At 50.2% G+C, this 18,345-nt stretch overlaps 1 protein-coding gene across 8 annotated transcripts in view; it reads right to left on the reverse strand.

The window, feature by feature from the left end:
• Positions 1-8,599, reverse strand: part of TBL1X (transducin beta like 1 X-linked) — a 229,248-nt gene extending 220,649 nt beyond the window's left edge. For all 8 annotated transcript variants that reach the window (XM_081792571.1, XM_081792568.1, XM_081792569.1 and 5 more), the window contains exon 1: positions 8,320-8,599. The gene's annotated coding sequence lies outside the window, so the exon portion shown is untranslated. The remainder of the gene's footprint in view (positions 1-8,319) is intronic.
• Between the last annotated feature and the right edge of the window lie 9,746 nt (positions 8,600-18,345).

Raw genomic sequence — 18,345 nt, forward strand, 5'->3', positions numbered from 1 at the left:
TAGACCACAAAAACTGAAAATTACAGCCTAAAGCACAGGTCAACAACTACAGAGACGCACAGACATAGGAATTCATTTTATTTCTACAACAAAGTGATGCAAATACAACTATATTTTTAGCTTGTTTTCTTTTCCAATTACTACCCTCATTGGCAAAAAACGCAACAACTCCACGCGTGGGTCTTGTTTTTTGAAACCGAAGACAGGACTTTATAACTCACTGACACAGTTCACATACTAAGCATGTTTGGGGGGGTGAGGCAGAAATATTCAGGAAACGTTTTTCTGAAAGTGCATCAGAAAACATCCCATTTCAACTCATCTGGCGGCGAGGACTAACCAGTACAGGAAAAGAGCAGAAGATCTTTGGCTGCCCCAACAAGACACCTGGTATCCTGACTCCATGGCTTCCTACAAATATTAAAAAGCAGTAAGGGTTTCTTCTCCCTGCTTTTGATAATACCCACAGTGCAAACCCTGCTGTTCTGAGGCAAACACACAGGGCCATGTGTGCGAAAGTGTGAAGTTCATGTGCCATCAGAGAGAAACACAAAGGAAGGTGCTGGGAGAGTGGAAGGGTTTTCCATAAGGCATCTGATCCAGAGTTGAAACGCAATTACCAAGACCCAGTGGGCAGAGCTGTTGGGTGAGCACTTCAGTTAGTGGTGGGGGCCGGGTGACTATGGAGGGAAGCACCACAGGTGCCTCTGGGGTGACAGACTTGTACCGTATCCATCTTTTGGTGTTGGTTACACAAAGCTACGCGTGTAGTGAAATTCACAAAACTGTACACAGGAAGAGAGAATAACCAATCTTATAGAACGATATGAAAAATTATATATAAAGACATATATAAGCAGCAGTGAAATTCAACTTAAGGTGGGGAGGGGGTGGGGAGGAAGAGATAAGGAAAAGGAAGCAAGCGCTGGAGACCATCCTAACTAATAAAGATGCATTTGCACACCCAATTCCCAACCTCGGAGTGGAGGAAGGTATCGGCAGGCGGGGCTCCAGGCAGGATAATAATCCTATCTCCTTTAATGCCACAAGCCTGAGAAATAGATTCTATTTTCTCTCTCTCTAAATGAGAAAACTAATGCTAGAGAAAGAAACTGATCTGCCCAAAGAGGCGGGCCAGCGCAAGGCAAGCTGTCTACAGACGAAGTTCCCCCCACAGCTGCGTCACCTGCCCCACGGCCACCAAGGGCCCAGAAGACACCCGTGCAGGCCAGGCCTGGTGCTCCTCTGGGCTCACTGGCGGGCTCAGGATGACCAGACACACAGCAGGACCGGACTCTAGACGCTAACAGGGCACCTCTTCCAGGGGATCCTTGGAAAATGTAGATCCATGTCTGGCTGCCCCAGTTTGTGAAGTTCGAGAGTCAGAGAACGGATGGACACAGAGGCAGCACCGAGTCCCGAGAGCGGCCGAAACTTCACTCACTCGCCCCCACGCTCACGAGCTCCTGCACAGCCTGTAGTACTGGGGTAACTTCAACTCCAGGGTGACCCCCATGTCACTGCATAAACACGAGACAGGTGCCATTTTTTCCAGAATAAGTAGCGTCAGTACACAGAAGCTGACCCAAAGTAAGACCTAGCAAATGCACGACATCCATAGAACCAAGAGGAAAAAGTCCAGAAACACGCCTTCAAGAAACACCTGCATCTGGGGTCTCTGAACTCCTGGTGTTGAGGCGGAGCTTGGGCAACGACACGACACGACACGACACGACACGACACACACACACACACACACACACACACACACACACGGCCCTCTTGGTCTTTTCATTCCGTCTTCGAAGTGCACTCAGCCTGTCTCCTCTTCCCCTGTGAACACTGCAAACTTCCTGTCTCAATCTGCCAGAGGATGTAATTCGCTTCCTAACAGATTCCCAAAACGGACAGGTGTGCCTTGAGAACACAGAACGTGACGGGCGCCTGGGTGGCTCAGTCGGTTAAGCATCCGACTCTTCACTTCGGCTCAGATCATGATCTCATACAGGGTTCATGAGTCCGAGCCCCACACAGGCCTCTGTGCTGGCAGTGCAGAGTCTGCTTGGGATTCCCTCTCTCTGCCCTCCCCAGCTTGCACTCTCTCAAAATAAAAACCTAAAAACAAAGAAAAAAAGGGAGCACAGAACTTGATACACAGGTTTTTCTTGGTACCCACCTTCCCCCTGCCCCCTCCTCTTTCCCCAACAGGATTGTATGCTGTTTAATTCAGGGTTGGTGTCCCCACCTGGGCACCACTGGCATTTGGGTGCCCATCATTCCTCATGGTGGGGACTGTCCTGTGCAATGTAGGCTATTCGGCAGCATCCACAGACCGCCCCCCCTCCCCGCCCCCTGCAGGTGCCAGGAGCACCACCATGCCCTTCCCCCAAGCTGTGACAACTGAAAACGTTTCTAGACATTGCCAAACACCTTTGAAAGTAGGAGGCTGAAATGCCCTGAGAACCATGAGTTCATTCAAGATCCTAGAGCTGAGGGTTCCAAGCCCAGTTCCCACAAAGCATCCCCTGCCTTCACCTCAGAAGACGTTCCTTTCTTTTGCACCTGTGTATCATCCCATCTCCACCTCTGCTCCCGTCTGCCAAGAACAAACATAAGCAAAATAAATGGCACCCGGCTTCCTCTGCGAAATTAAAAAACATCTTTGCCAGTGTATTAACTTTAAATTTGCCCCAATTTTGTCTTTTCTTACTGGGTTCCAGGACACGTCTGCAGTCTTCACTCACAGCAGATTCTCAATAAGCATTTAACAGCAGCGATATGGGGACAAACCCGTCCACTCAAGTGAACACAACCATGTATTTCTTTTAATGTTTATTTATTTTTGTGAGAGAGAGTGCGAGCAGGGAAGGGGCAGACAGAGAGGGGGACCGAGGATCCGAAGCGGGTTCTGTGGTGACAACAGCGAGACCAATGTGGGGCTGGAACCCCCGAACCACAAAATCACGACCTGAGCCAAAGTCAGATGCTCAACCGACTGAGCCACCCAGGGGCCCCAAGTGAACACGACCGTCTTTAGTCAAGTTCCCCGCACCCTGGTCACAAAGCCACCCGGGGAAGCGAATTCCTTGATGGCTGCGTTTTTCCCCTGAGGTTTTGAACTCATTTTCTCAGATGAGGCTCTCTTTGCCTACATAAACATGTTGACTTCGCCAGTCCCTTCCCACATCCAGTTTTTATTTTGGCTTTGTTGCGTCTCATCTGGCCGATTTGGCCAGTGTAGTTTGGTCAAACCCCAGGGAAAGGATGTGGGGGGTGGGGGAAGGCCGAGGAGGGCAAGACCTGAGGGGGAAACTCACATCCAGTCTCCCACTCAAGAGGTCAGTTACTTCCTTCAATACTAAAAATAGTTGGGGGGGGGGGGGGTAGTTTATCTCCAAGTTACAAAAAAAAGTGTTTACAAAATGACTTTAGCCTTGCTTCCCAATTGAAACTATATTTTATTTTTTTTTTCAACGTTTTTTATTTATTTTTGGGACAGAGAGAGACAGAGCATGAACAGGGGAGGGGCAGAGAGAGAGGGAGACACAGAATCGGAAACAGGCTCCAGGCTCCGAGCCATCAGCCCAGAGCCTGACGCGGGGCTCGAACTCACGGACCGCGAGATCGTGACCTGGCTGAAGTCGGACGCTTAACCGACTGCGCCACCCAGGCGCCCCGAAACTATATTTTAAAAGTCTTTAGGGGCAGGGCGCCTGGGTGGCTCAGTCAGTTGAGCGTCAGACTTCAGTTCAGGTCCTGATCTCCTGGTTCATGAGTTGGAGACTGACAGTGAGGAGCCTGCTTGGGATTTATTCTCTATCTCTGTCTCTCATTCTCTCCCTGCCCCTCTCCACTTGTGAATAAGTGCTTCCTCTCAGGAGGGAAAGAAAAAAAAAAACTTTAAAAAATAAAAGTCTTTTTTTTTAAATTATTTTTTAACATTTACTTTTGAAAGACAGAGCGTGAGCGGGGGTGGGGGGCAGGGAGAGAGGGAAACACAGAATCCGAAACAGGCTCCAGGCTCCGAGTTGTCAGCATAGAGCCCGACTCACAGCTCGAACTCAGGGCTTAAACTCGTGAACCGCGAGATGACCTAAGCTGAAGTCAGACTCTCAACCGACTGAGCCACCCAGGTACCCCTATAAACAAAAGTCTTCAGGGGTGAAAGGCCAACAACTTATTGTATGTTCCACGTTTTTTTTTTTTTAAGAGGGGAAGAGAGGGCAAACGCCAGGATTAGGAAACCACCGCTGAGACAGCGTCCTGTCGCACCAAAGAGCCATCGGGGCTGCGGTCTAGGCCAGATCGGCCTGCCAGTGCCTCGTGCGCAGACCCCAGGAATCCGGACCCCCCAGCGGGAAGTAGGCAGGGGGCAGCCCCAGGTGAGCTGAGCTGAGCTGCTCACCGGCCCACCAGGTAACTGAGAATCAGAAGGCTTCCGTGGGCCTGGCCTCCTCCTGCGAAGACCCTTCTTCCACCTCTGGAAGACAATCAGGGACATCCTAGGTATTTCGTAAGTACTTTCTGCCAAAAGCTGACGGGTAACGCCAGAGCCCTGAAGAAACAAAAATAAGTGAGTACAAATGGCAGAAAGGTGATCTGGGAAGTCACCTCTCTCTCTGGCAGACACAAAATTGGTTTTCCCCCCACCCTCATTTACAAATAAAATTTCTAGCCAATTACTATAAAAAATACAAAGAGCTGTGCAAAGATCACAGCAACTAATAAAAATAACATCCTGACTCAGGGACCTGGTGTACAGGAAACAGCTAGTACTCAGCCATTAAAAAAAAAAAAAAAAAAAAATACTCTTGACGATTGTGAAATCTCACTCTGTTGGAAGGATTCCTTATCTGCCTTTTTAATACGGAAGATTTTGACCTCAAGAGACTGAACCTCAAAACTAAGACTTATCAGGTCGGGGGTGGGGGGCTGAAAGCCTGTGGTATCCACAGCAAACAGAGGCTAAAACACATCACACATGGCCGCACCCTCAATCACCCACACAGGGCCTCACCGATGCTGACAAGTTGGGCTCCACCATCCCAAGGACAGTCCCCACCATCTGCGTAGGCAGGCACCTTGGGGACTGGCTAATGGCTATACCTTTCTTCAGGTGGGGAAAAAGGACGCACGGAGATGAGAGGCTACTGGCCTCACCCAAGGTTAAACACTCAGTGGGAGACTCGGGCTTGCGGTTCCGGTTTTCTAATTCAGAACTGGTCCAAAGCACCTCAATCCAAAATTGCTGTCAATTTCAGATCAAGATTCCATTCACTGGGGGGGCCTGGCTGGCTCAGTTGGTAGAGCGTTCGACTCTTGATCCCAGGGGGTGAATTCAAGCCCCACATTGGGCATGAAGCCCACTTTAAAAAAACAACAAAAACAAATAACAATCCATTCACTGAAATCACTTTCCTGGGTAAATCATAGCTGAAATGGGTCTTTCGGTTTTTTTTAAAGGTTTATCTGTGAATTATTTCAAATTTTAACAACTTCTCCCCTCCCCCTACAAAAAGTACACCAACTTTTATTAATATTTCCTTGCAGTAACTATAGAGTAGCACCCTCTAAGAAACTTTCCGCATGTCCTGTGCTGGCTCATATAGTGGCCACTGGCCACAGGCATCTACCGAGCATGTGAGTTATCGCTACAGGAACTCAACAGAATTGTTTATTTTATTTAGTTTTAATTAATTTGAATCTAAATATTCACATGTGGCTAGTGCTTACTATACTGGACAGTGAAACTATAGAAAGCAGTCCCTCCGCTGAGGTCGATGTTTCCTGACTCACTGGAACCCCTGGGCCTGTATCTCTGAACAGATTTCAATGTACGTTCTCATTCGTGAATGCGTGCATGTCATTTTAAGGAACTTTAGGTCTCCAAATGTGAAAATTCGTGCTAGGTAAACAGGAAAACAGGAACTCCAAGCATAAGAGCTGGGCTTCAAGAATCAGACAATCCTTCCTCCCCTAAATGTTAGCAACTCAGTGTCCCCTACAGCAGGATGGCAAGAAGTACCACACACAGGGGCATCAAGTGCCTGTAAAATCCTCAGTGCGTGGCCTTCAAGTAACGCGTAGACAATTATTCGATTTGCTAACAGGAACAACTAAAATTTACAGGCAACTTTATAGTTTCCAGAAAACATACACACACACGTTCTTTCTTTCTCTCCCTCCCAGGACTCAATGAGCACCAGGATTTCAAGTCTCATTTCTGCACACATAGAAAGGACACTCAGAAAAGCTGCAGACCTTCAAGGTCAGCGGCAGAGTGTTAAGAGGGTGGACCCTTTCGCTACTTCAAGCCAAATGGGGACAAAGGCTGGTTTCTAGCCAAGCAAGGTGTCCTGACAGAGCTGGGTCCAAGGGCTCTGTCCACCTCTCTGCAGGCTCTGGAGCCCACTGAACCCCTCCTAACGGCCCATTCAGGCAAACTCCTGACGGAGAAGTTTGTCCATTCAGGCAAACTCCTGACGGAGGAGGGAGCCCGAAGTTCCCACAGGTAGAGATGAGATTCAACACTAACAGCACCTGCGCACCATCCTTCCCCAACCCCCTAACACATGCGGGCATTCAGGAGCACTGAGGTTTGGGAAATTTAAATGGGGGTGTTGATAATTACTGGACTGACCAAGCTGTGGATAAAAGCAGAAAGAAAAGCCAATCCCAGAGGATCCACTGACACTGGCCCCACAGGGCACGCCACCAAACAAAATACCCAAAATCTCCCATTTTTGTCCCACAGGTGCACATTTCATTTAAGAGCTGGAATCTCCTTGAGGGCTATTTTAGCAACTGGGTCAAATGATGAACTTCAACTTTTATCCCTAGATTAGTTATCCAGCTGGGTGGTTTTCCAGGACGATCTGCAGCACATTTGAAACGTTAACATCCTTTAAAACTAAAGTGTCATCTCGATGTCTTAATTGTGCCAAACTCAACATTCTTGCCTACGCGCCCCCCTCCCCGCCCCCCCCCATCATCTCTTTTCCAGGAATGACTAGTTGTAAACTTTTCATAAAATCGTCAAGAGCCATTTGCTACCCGGAAACCAACGCTCGGGACCTGAGGAGGGCTCTCCCCGTCCCAGCTAGAGTCCCACCCCTCCCCTTCCAGGTTAAACTAGGGACTCAGGCGGCACTTCAGGAGAAAAACAGCCAGAAGTCGGGTAAAGCCACATGTGACAATGCAAACCAGAAACAGTCGAGGATGCGACAGCAAGCGAGTTTTTGTTTCTTTCTGGGTTCTGCTCCACAACATTACCGACTAAGAGGAGGAAAAAAACACACACACACACACACCACCGACTCTAACTTTGTGGAATTTCCAAGGCAGTTGGCTCGGAGAATGCCAGGCCGTGCAGCGAGTCCGGGCCGAGGCCTGACCGCGCGCGCAGGCGACGCACGTGAAGTCCAGGACCTACCCCAGCGCGGGCGGGCCTCTAGCGACCCCAAATTGTCATATACCAGACGGTCACCGACACCCGAAGGCACACCCCCACGCCGTTCCGAGCACCGCCCCCCCCATAGGGATAGTCCCCCTGGAGTGCCCAGCTCAACACACCGAAGGGGGGCCACCCCTCCCCCCTCCACCCCCTACCCCTCCCGCCCCCCCACCCCGCCGAGCCCGGGAGCAACAGGTCTGCACCCTCTCCAGGCCGCACTCGGCAGACCCCGCCTGACCAAGGGCGCCCCCCGCCCTCCACCCACCGATGTCGCCCCTAGCCGGGTCCCCTCGCTCGGGCCGGGGAGCTCCCGACTTCCTTGACAGTTTCTGCCTCTCGGAAACTGAGCGGCGGCCGGGCCCGCGCCGCCGCCTCGCCCGCCACTCACTCCACCGCGCGCCGCCGCGCTTCCAGCCGGTCCCGGGCGGGCTGGCCGGCGCCCGGGGATGAATGGGGCGCCCCTCCCCCACGGGGGGATCCCGCGGCGGCGCAGGTTCGCCCCGCCAGCCCCAGAAGACACAGACAAAGGGGCGCCGGGGGACAGCCCGAGCGCTTCCCCAAACTTACCGGCCGCCTCCCCTCCCCAAACAGAGCCCCCCCCCCACCCCCCGCGCGCCAGCCTCCGCCCGCCCCCGACGCGCCGGCACTTTGGGGAGCGGCCACATCGGGGTATTGTTCAGCCTGCAGGGAGCGCGCCGCACCCCTGCCTGAGCCCTGGGGACAGTTGGGGACCTGCCCCTCCAGAGCCCCGGCGGCGGGCGGAGCGTGCGGGCGCCCCGAGCCGCCCGCCAGCACCCCCCCCACCCCCACCGGAGAAGTTTGCGCCCCCTGCCCCGCGCCCGGCCGGCCGAGCCCCGCGCACTCACCTCGCCGCCGGCAGCGCAACTTGTGGCGGCGCCGCCGCGCTCCGAGCCTCCCTGCCGCCGGCCGTCGCCGAGCCCGGGCCGTGCCGCGGCCGAGGAGGGCCCGGCGCCCCGGAGCAGCCTCGCGCCGCCCCCGGGCCGCCCCCGCCCCGCCGCCGCGAGTCCCCGAGAGGCGCGGGCGCTGGAAAGTTTCGGGTGCCGAATGGCGGCCGAGGGCGCTGCGGCGGCGGCGGGGCGGGGGCGCTGGCGGCTCCTCGCTCCCGAGAGCGGAGAGTGGGGGGGGGCTGGGGCGGGAGCGGCGGCGGCGGCGGCGAGAGAGGGCGGGACGGCGGGAGGGACCGGCACGGGCAGTGACCTCCGCCGGGGCGGGGGAACGGCCGCCAGCGCGCCGACCCCGGCCGGGAGGACTGCCAGGGGGGGCCGCCTCCGCCGCCCCGGCCGGCCCCTCCCCCCAAGGCCAGGGCCCCGGGGGGGGGGGGCGGGGGGTGGGGGGGGGGAGGGGAGCGCGCCCCAACTCCCCCAGCCCGTCCCCTCCCCCACGGGCGGGGGAGGGGAGCCCGCGTCCATTCGGCCCCGCCCCTAAGCCCTGGGGGGGGCCCAGTCCCAAACCTGCCCCTCCCCCACGGCCGGGGGAGGGGCCTCCAGGGCCGCCCCTCCCCCCACGCTGAAGGGGGTGAGAGTCCGCGCCCCCACGCAGCTTCTAGAGAGGCCGGGCGTCCTAATCCGGCCCCTCCCTCACGATGGGGGAACCTGCGACCCTACACCGCCCTCGAGTCTAAACTCTGCCCTCGCCCCCACGCCTAGGGTGGGTGAGGGGAACCCGGGCCTCTCCCTTTCCCAGTGGCCTCCCTGGGAGATGAAGGGAACACGGGCCTACCCCCACGCAGTCCTATTCCCAAACCCAGCCTTTCCCCCACTACCCAGAGGGTACAGGAATCCGGGCCACCACCCCCGCGGTTTCCAGGGGGGAGGGGAACCCAAGCCACTGCTAGTGTGTTACCCTCCCCCACCTCAAAGCAGCAGCTGCTCAGCTACCCTAACAGCCCCCTGCAACCTGCCCGAGGGTGCATCTCTCTCCAAACCGGCGGCTTAGAGGACACCCCAAACGCCTCTTCCCCCTCCCAAAAACGTGGGGGCTCAGGCGGAGCCTCGACCTGTGCAAAACACCTCCCGGGAAAATCCAGAAATGCTCGTGGAGAAAGAAACTCAGACACACGAAGGTGGAGGCCAGGACCTCGGGTGTGGGGGCCTCTGGAGTTGGGGGTACCTGGGCTCTGGGGCCTTCTCACTCCCGACCCCCACCCCACCCCACCCATAGGCTTTGCAAAGGGTTTTACGTTGCTGAGGCTTACTTGGCCCAGCCCCAGTGCATTAAAGTCCCCAGAGCTCCTTCCTCCCTTCCAGTTTGAAGACCCCTGACCACATCGCGTCCCTTAATTCAATTAATCAGATAACCGCGCCCACCACCCAGTACTTCGGGGTCTGCTTTGTTGAATATTTTAAGATAAGTTTGCCCCTCCCTTTGGGGTATAATGAGCTTTGCGCTAAGAGCTCAGTACACTCAGCATTTTAAACCGTAACCTCACTTGCTCCTTTCTGGGACACTGGACCATTTGTTGTTCAGGTTGTAGGCGCGGGGGGACTGAGGGGGGGGAGGGGGGGCGCCGGAGGTGAGTTTTTAAGGGGCTGGACCTCCATCAAAAAGGCGGACCTAAAAATCACCCGGCCAAATATTGCTGTAAAACGTCAATGATGTAAAACGACTGTTGCAACACCATTATTAGAGCACATCAATAAAAAATACACACTTACACAGTCTCCATAATTGTGAATCAGCAGAATAGATTGTGTCTTATTATGTATCAGTTGCCAATCAAGGCCCCCCAAAAGGACGTGGTGGGGCCTTCCCTTGAGCCTGCCCTTCGTTGCTCCCCGGCTCCCTGGGCTTGTGCGGACTGATGCTGAGGTATTACATGCAATCGAAAAACCAAGGGTGCAATTGAAAGCCCGAGCAAGCTCATGATGCAACCCTGCCCGGGTTACACGTGCTTCCCTTCCCCCACCGCCTGCTGGTGGGAGCGCTGCGTTTTTTCCGCCTGTAGGGTCACATTGTGGTTGATTGATTCTCCTTTCGCCTTGCTCAGTCATTCAGATTTGGAAAGTAAATAACAAGTTGACATCATTACAGCTCTCGGCTTTACGGGGACGCGGCCCTCGGCTACCGCACACTCTCGAGTAGCCGCGCAGCCAAACGAGCCCTCTGGCTTGCTGGGCTTGCCTGTCGTTAGTTGCTTGGAAATTCCGAACTAAACCTGGTGAAAAGTCCTCTTTGTATGTTTTGATTAGTTGGCAGGTGCCAATCATTTAAAGTACAGGAAAGTGGTGGAAATCCTCCAAACTATGACCGGTGTTAACCAATTTTCACAGCTGGTCTTCGGTAACTAACAAAGCAAGTGAGCTCAGAATCCATCTTGTCTCTTTGGTAACTTCCCAAAGGTCTTCTTGTAAGTTAGGAGCCTAGCTTATTTTAGGACCCCTAAGGGACTTTGTAAGACCTCAGACAGGAAAATAGACCGCCTACGTTTATCATGATAAACTGATATTCCCTTTTCTGAAATACCAGAGGGGTGGTAGGTAGGTGGCAAATTAGACTATTTAATGTGTTTTGCAGTTTTTTCAAATGTGCGTCCTATATGGTGGGAGGAAACAAGGAAAACAGGAAATAAACTAGAGCGGGAGAGGAGCTATTGCCCTGTGATAAAAGTGAAGGTATATTGGGGGGGGGGGGGGAGGGAGGGGGGCTATGAGCAGCAGTGATTCCAGCAGGTATCCAGGGCACAAGATCTATATTCCAAACAATTATTTTTGGTTGCTGACTGGAGGTTGTTGACACGAGTCTGCTTGCACCAAATGCTATCAGTATTCCCCCCAAAACAGCAGACAAAATTTTCATTAAAAGGCAGGAGAAGCCCACCCAGATAGGCTGAACTAATTTGGCAAAGGAGCAAAGGCATTTTAATGGAGAAAGAATATCCTTTTTAACAAATGGTTCTAGAAAATTGGACATCCATATGCAAAAAAATAATAATAATAATCTAGCCAGAGACCTTATGCTTTTCACAAAAACTGACTCAAAATGAATCATACATCTAAATGTAAAAAGCAAAACTATAAAACTTCTAGGAGATAACATAGGAGAAAAATCTACGTGACCTTGAGATTAGCAATGAGTTTTTTGTTTTTATTTTAACTTTTTAATGTTTATTTTTGAGAGAGAGCATGAATGAGAGAGAGGGGAAGAGAGAGAGGGAGACACAGAATCCGAAGCAGGCTCCAGACTCTGTGCTGTCAGCACAGAGCCTGATGTGGGGCTTGAGCTCACGAACTGGGAGATCATGACCTGAGCCTAAGTCAGATGCTCAACTGACTGAGCCACCCAGGCACCCCAAGGAATGAGTTTTTAGATACAACATCCAAAACATGACCCATGAAAGAAAAAAATTGCTAAGCTGAACTTCATCAAAATTTAAAACATCTGCTCTACAAATCCACTGTTAAGAGAATGAAAAGACAAGTGATAGACTGGGAGAAAATATTTGCAAAATCCATATCTAATAAAGGATTGTGTCCAAGATACACAAAGAACTCTCAGAGCTCAACAACAAGAAAACAACCTAATTTAAAAATGGCAACATATTTGGAAATCTCTCACCAAAGAGATATACAAATGGAAAATAAGCATTTGAAAAGATGCTGACATATATCACTAGGAAATTGCACATTAAAAAAAATACCCTCATACATCTGTTAAAGTCACCCCCTCGACCCAAAAAATGACAACACCAAATGCTAACAGGTTGAGAAACAACAGGAACTTTTATGCATTGAGGGTGGAATGCAAAATGGTAACGCCACCTTGGAAGGCAATTTAGTGTTTTCCAAATGCTAGACATAGTCTTACCGTATAATCCAACAATTGTGCTCCTAAGCATTTACCCAACTACATAGAAAACTTATGTCTACACGAAAGGGCACCATACACCATGGGAACTCATAATCTGCAAACACTGAAAGCAGCCAGGATGCCCTTCAGTTGCTGAATGGATAAGATGAACTGTGGAACAGCCTTACAACGGAATATTCTTCAGCAATAAAAAGAAATGAGCTATCAAGCCTTGAAAAGACACGGAGGGACTTCATGAACATATTACTACGAGGAAGAAGCTGATCTGAAAAGGCTTCACGCTATATGATTCCAACTCAGTAACACTCTGGAAAAGCGAAACTAAAAAGATCTGTGGATGCCAGGGGTTCTGGGGATGAATGGGGAGGGGTAGACAGGTGCAGCACAGGGCATTTTGGGGGCAGTAAAACTATTCCATATTGTAACAGAGGATCCACAGTATTTTACATTTCTCCATACACTGAGAACCACACGACACGGAGTGAACTCTAATGTTCTGAACTCTAAACTGTGGGTTTCATCGGGGCTCCCGGGTGGCTCGGTCGGTTAAGCATCCAGCTCTTGATCTCAGCTCAGGTCATGATCTCAAGGTTTGTGGGATAGAGCCCCACATCGGGCTCTGCACGGACAGCTTGGAGCCTGCTTAGAATTCTCTCTCCCTCTCTCTCTCTGCCCCTCCCCCGCCGGCTCTCTATCTCTCAAAACAAATACGATGCATAAAAAAAAAAAAAAAAAGTAATGGGGCACCTGGGTGGCTTAGTTGGTCAAGTGTCCGACTTCAGTTCAGGTTATGATCTCGCAGTTTATGGGTTCAAGCCCCATGTCTGGCTCTGTGCTGACAGCTCAGAGCCTGGAGCCTGCTTTGGATTCTGTGTCTCCCTCTGTGTCTGCCCCTCCCCTGCTAGTGCTCTATTTCTGTCTCTCAAAAATAAATAAACATTAAAAAAAAAACTTAATGAATCAACGTTAACCATTTTTTTTAAATAAATGAATAAAGAGTAGGAAGAGGTATGAAACTTCTCATCAGACTTCCTGTCCGGTTTTCGTTGACTCCAGTGTCCAATGTCCCCCAGGCTCATCTGACTTTGAAAGATTCCTAACGCGTAGGCAATATTTGTCCCCACGAGCGGCCTGCTCAGAAAGCCCTGAGATTCCAGGACTGACATGCTAAATGTTGCCACGATCCTTCGTTGACATTCCTAGAGCATGTCTTAGCTTCGAAGTAAACTATGAAAGGAGCTAAGTTGGAGCACGTGCTGGTGGTAGCACATGACGTGTGACTTGGAGAGGTAGACAGGAACACAGAGGACAAAGCGGTCCATCTCTTGCCATGGATGTGAGATGATGTTTGTTTATTTCAGCATTTATTTATTTTTGAGAGAGACGGAGAGAGAGAGAGAGCAGGGGAGGGGCAGAGAGAGAGAGAGGGTGACACAGAATCCAAAGCAGGCTGCAGGCTCCAGGCTCTGAGCCATCAGCACAGAGCCAGACAGAGGGCTCGAACTCACAAGCTGTGAGATCATGACCTGAGCTGAAGTCGGAGGCTTAACCGATTGAACCACGCGGGTTCCTTTTTTTAATGTGTTGCTATGGGATGAATTGTGTCCCCCTCCAAAAAAAATTCATATGTAGAAGCCCTTGGCCCCAGTCACACCTTAGAATTGACCCTATTTGGAGATACAGGCTTTAAGTGGTAAATACGTTAAACGAAGTCATAAGGGTGGGCCCTTATCCAATGTGCCCGGGGTCCCTATAAGAAAAGTTGATTAGGACACAGACACACACAGAGGGAAGACAGCATGAGGACACTGAGGGAAGTCAGCCATCTACACACCCAGGAGAGAGGCCCCAGGAGGAGCTAATGCCACTCACACCTTGATCTTGAACTTCCAGCATCCAGGTTTGGGAGAAAATAAACTTCTGTTTAAAGCACCCAGTGTGTGGTGCTCTGTTAGGCCAGCTCCAACAGACCAATGCGTGTGAGTTGCTGGGTTTTCTGTTGCTGTTCTTGTGTTCTTGCTGCTGTTGTTTTTCCATCTGGAACGTCGCGTTCAGTTCACATCATTTCGATGCTGACAACACCTCGCAGTTGGTGTGGGGGTCCATGCGGGATATTGGATTTTTTTAATCTAATCTACTGTGACGTTAGCTAACACACAGTGTATACGGTGTGCTCTTGGCTTCGGGATTAGATTCCCATGATACATCGCTTCCATACAAACCCCAGTGCTCATCCCAACAGGTGCCCTCCTCAATGCCCATCACCCATGTCCCTCTCTCCCCTCCCCCCGCCACCCTCAGCTTGTTCTCTATATTTAAGAGTCTCTTATGGTTTGCCTCCCTCTCTGTTTGAAATTATTTGTTCCCCTTCCGGAGGGCAGGGATTTTGATCACCAATATTCAGAGGAGAAGACTAGACCTAAGATAGTAAAGGACAAGTGAGGACATCTGCAACCGTCTCTATGCCTCAGACCTTCTTTAGTAGCTCAGTGAATATTGTTTCTAAATGCTTAATGATGCCCAAAACACATAAAATAATACATAGGATTGCAAAGTAACCCGATTATGTTAAAACATAGTTATCAAAAACTTTTTTAGAACTCTCATATGGTCATGCACGTGCTGCTTTCTCATTACTTCCCGTCGTAAGCCGTAGAGGTGGCTCCAAGAACTGCTGTCATTTCAAAACAGTGATGAGACCAAATCGGCTTCAACTGTAACCTGCTCTAAAAATAGATCAGACTTCTCTTGGTGACAAATTGGTAACAAATTAAAGACACTGTTAAAGCTGCTGTCATTCATCGGAGAAGAATATAGACATTCAGAGTCGTCTGAAATGCTGAATTTCAGCTAGTTAGTGGTTAGCGATCCTCAAACGGCGGATCTTTCTCCCCTTGTAAGTTCACAGACGCCCTGAAATCTGTCCCTGGGATCTTCCCGCCTAGGGAGAAAGTGGAATCTTTGTTCCTCTGTTGCCCTTCCGCCTACCCGGATTCATTCATGCCCCACCACGGACCCCTCCCGTGGGAAATGGACCATGGCATTAAGGGGGGGTGAGTTTAAGGGCACACCAAAAACATACTCAAGATAAATAATATTATAATGCCACATTTAAAAAATCAAAATTAATGCAAAAAAAAAAAAAAAGCAACAAACTTCCATGACGAGCAAAATATCAAAATGTAAAATAAAGATGGGATCCGACACTGCCCGGCATACCGTGTCACTTACTGGAAAGGAACACCTACCCAGAAAGGTGAAAGTCCCTGTTTCTGATCTAGAGCATCTGTTCTAGAACAGGACTTAGCAGACCACAGCTCCTACACCTGGGTTCCTATAGCCCACAAGCTAATGTATCCACAATGATACACTTGGAAAAGATCGAAGGGAAAAAGAATAGCGTGATACCTTGTGACATGTGAAAATTCTATGAAATCTGAATCCCGGTTCCCATGAATGAAGTTCCACATGAATGAAGTTCCACAGCAACACAAAAACACCCAATCCTTTACTGCTTACAGCCCAGTAAGGGCACAGTTAACTGACTGATACATACCTGATGGCCCACAAAACGTAAATAACATTGACTGCCTGGAGGGTTCCAGAAAGTTTGCGGACCCTTCTTTCTGAGAGACTGAGTGATTCAAGGCTCCTCATGTAACTTGTTAACTTCTTCCTACGAAATTGTTTGTTTTTATTATAGTGTGTTTTCAAAAAAATTTTCGGAATAAGTTAAATTAAGAAACACCTTTTTTTTCACATTTAAGAAAAAGAAGGAGAACAATGATGATGGAAAAGAAGCCCAGATAGTCTTCGGAAACCAAGCCCTTCCTGTTTGGGGACAGTGGTTGGTTCCAGAAGAGCAGACATGCCTGAAGCTTGGGCACAGCCACCCACTTGGGAAGAGGAAAGGTCATCAGAAGTGCGTGAAATGAGTGAAATGAGATGTAACCTTTTTTTTCTCAAATTTTTTAATGTTTACTTATTTTTGAGAGAGAGAGAGAGAGCGTGAGCAGGGGAGAGGCAGAGAGAGAGGGAGACACAGAATCTGAAATAGCCTCCAGGCTCTGAGCAGGGCTTGAACCCTTGAACCCCTGAGCTGAGAGATCATGACCTGAGCCAAAGTCGGACGCTTAACCGACTGAGCTGCCTAGGTGCCCCTTTTAATATTTTTTAGTGTTTATTTGTGAGAGAGAGAAAGAGGGAGGGCAGAGGGAGAGGGAGACACAGAATCTGAAGCAGGCTCCAGGCTCCAAGCTGTCATCACAGAGCCCGACACGGGGCTCGAACCCATGAACCGTGAGATCATGACCTGATCTGAAGTCAGAGGCTTAACTGACTGAGCCATACAGGCACCCCTAGATGTATCCTGATAGCGTGCACACTGGTGAGCAGAGGAAGAGCTGAGATGTTACGAGCACTCTGCTTTTTGTGTCTAACAGAGTTGTGTTACGGTTTTCCCAACACTTTCAAGATGACCTCACTGATCAATCATCATAGCAGCCCATGGACTGGTTACAAGCATATCCATTTTACAGAGGCGGCAAGCTGAGTCTCGGTTAATGGCTGTATCACTTTCCTATCGCTGCTGCAACAAATCACCACATGCCCAGTGGCTTAAAATCAACCCATCATCTGACCATTCTGGAGCTCAGAAGTCCTGAGTGTGGACCACCGTGTGAATATCAGGGCTTTGGTCCTTCCGGATGCCCAGGGGGAGATTCTGTGTTCTTGCCTTTCCCAGTGTCCAGAGCCCGAATTCGGTGGCCCAGGACCTCCTGCAACTCTTGTCCTCACATGACATCATTCCCACCTGCTGTTCCTTCACTTTTCCCTTTCCGGTTCCAAAGATCTTGCCGATTACATTGGGTCAACCTGTATCAGCCATCGCAATCTCTCCATGGCAAGCTTGTTCATTTAGTCACATCTGCAAAGTCCCTTCTGGCATGGGATGGGGCATCTTCACCAGTTCTAGGACGTTAGGTAGTGGGCAGCTATCCGGGCATGGGCTACCTTCTGTCTTCTGCAGAAGACTTGCAGAAGGTCTTAGGGTAAAAGGGAGGCAGAGCGAGCTCAAACCCAGCAATTCTCATTCCCACACTCATGGTCTTTCTAACATGAACCTCATTGCCTCTCAATCAGCGAATGATTTCACAGCCCACCCGTCCCCACACCCAAAGCAAGGACAGAAAACCCTGCCCGGGCTTACTCAAAAGTGCACAGGACAGGAAAGAGTTTCAGTTCTCCCCCAAATAACACACAGCTGTCATAGGTACAAAATAACAGGAGATTATAACTTTCAAAAGACTGTTCCTCCCCCTACCTCCCTTTTGGTAACCATATTTTGTTAGAAGAAGTTACGTGCTTTTTTTTTTCTCTCTTTGTTTCCACTTCTGCCTTGAGTGTTTAAAACTGGCTATAGAGAACAAGCATGGAGGGAGGCTGGTTTTATAAATAGTCGCTGCACAAACTCATCTCCCACATAGTGAAGCAGGACACCACACTGACAAAATCCAGCAGTTTCAAGAAAGGCACAGGTGAAACCAGATGGAGGTGGAATATTTGCATTTTCCTGCACTGCCTTTGTCATCAAATCTTTTTGATGTTGTTGTTTCTACAACATGAACAGCCACCTGATAAGATCAGACGTCTGTCAGTGAGCATACGCACCCCACAATTCCCCTCCTAATTGTAAACCCAAGAGAAGTGAAAACTTAGGTTCATACAAAAATCTGCACACAAATAGCTTTATTCATAGTTGCCAGAACCTGGAACCACCCAGATGTCCTTCAACAGAACCTGGATAAATGAACTATGTAGACCTGTACGATGGACCACTAATGAGCCCTAACAAGGAGCAAGCTTGAGGCCCGTGATGCATCTCAAATGTAAATCGCTAAGTAGAAGAAGCCAGTCTCAAAGGCCAACATTCTCCATGATTCCATTTTACCTTTCAGGAAAAGGTAAAATACTGAGATCATTATTTTCTGGGGTTAGGCATGAGGAAAGATATTGACTATGGAGGGCCATGGAGGAATTTGGGGGGGGGGTGTGACCAAGCTGTT

This window comes from Panthera onca, chromosome X (assembly GCF_046562875.1).
Source record: "Panthera onca isolate mPanOnc1 chromosome X, mPanOnc1 haplotype 2, whole genome shotgun sequence".
NCBI classification, from domain to species: domain Eukaryota; kingdom Metazoa; phylum Chordata; class Mammalia; order Carnivora; family Felidae; genus Panthera; species Panthera onca.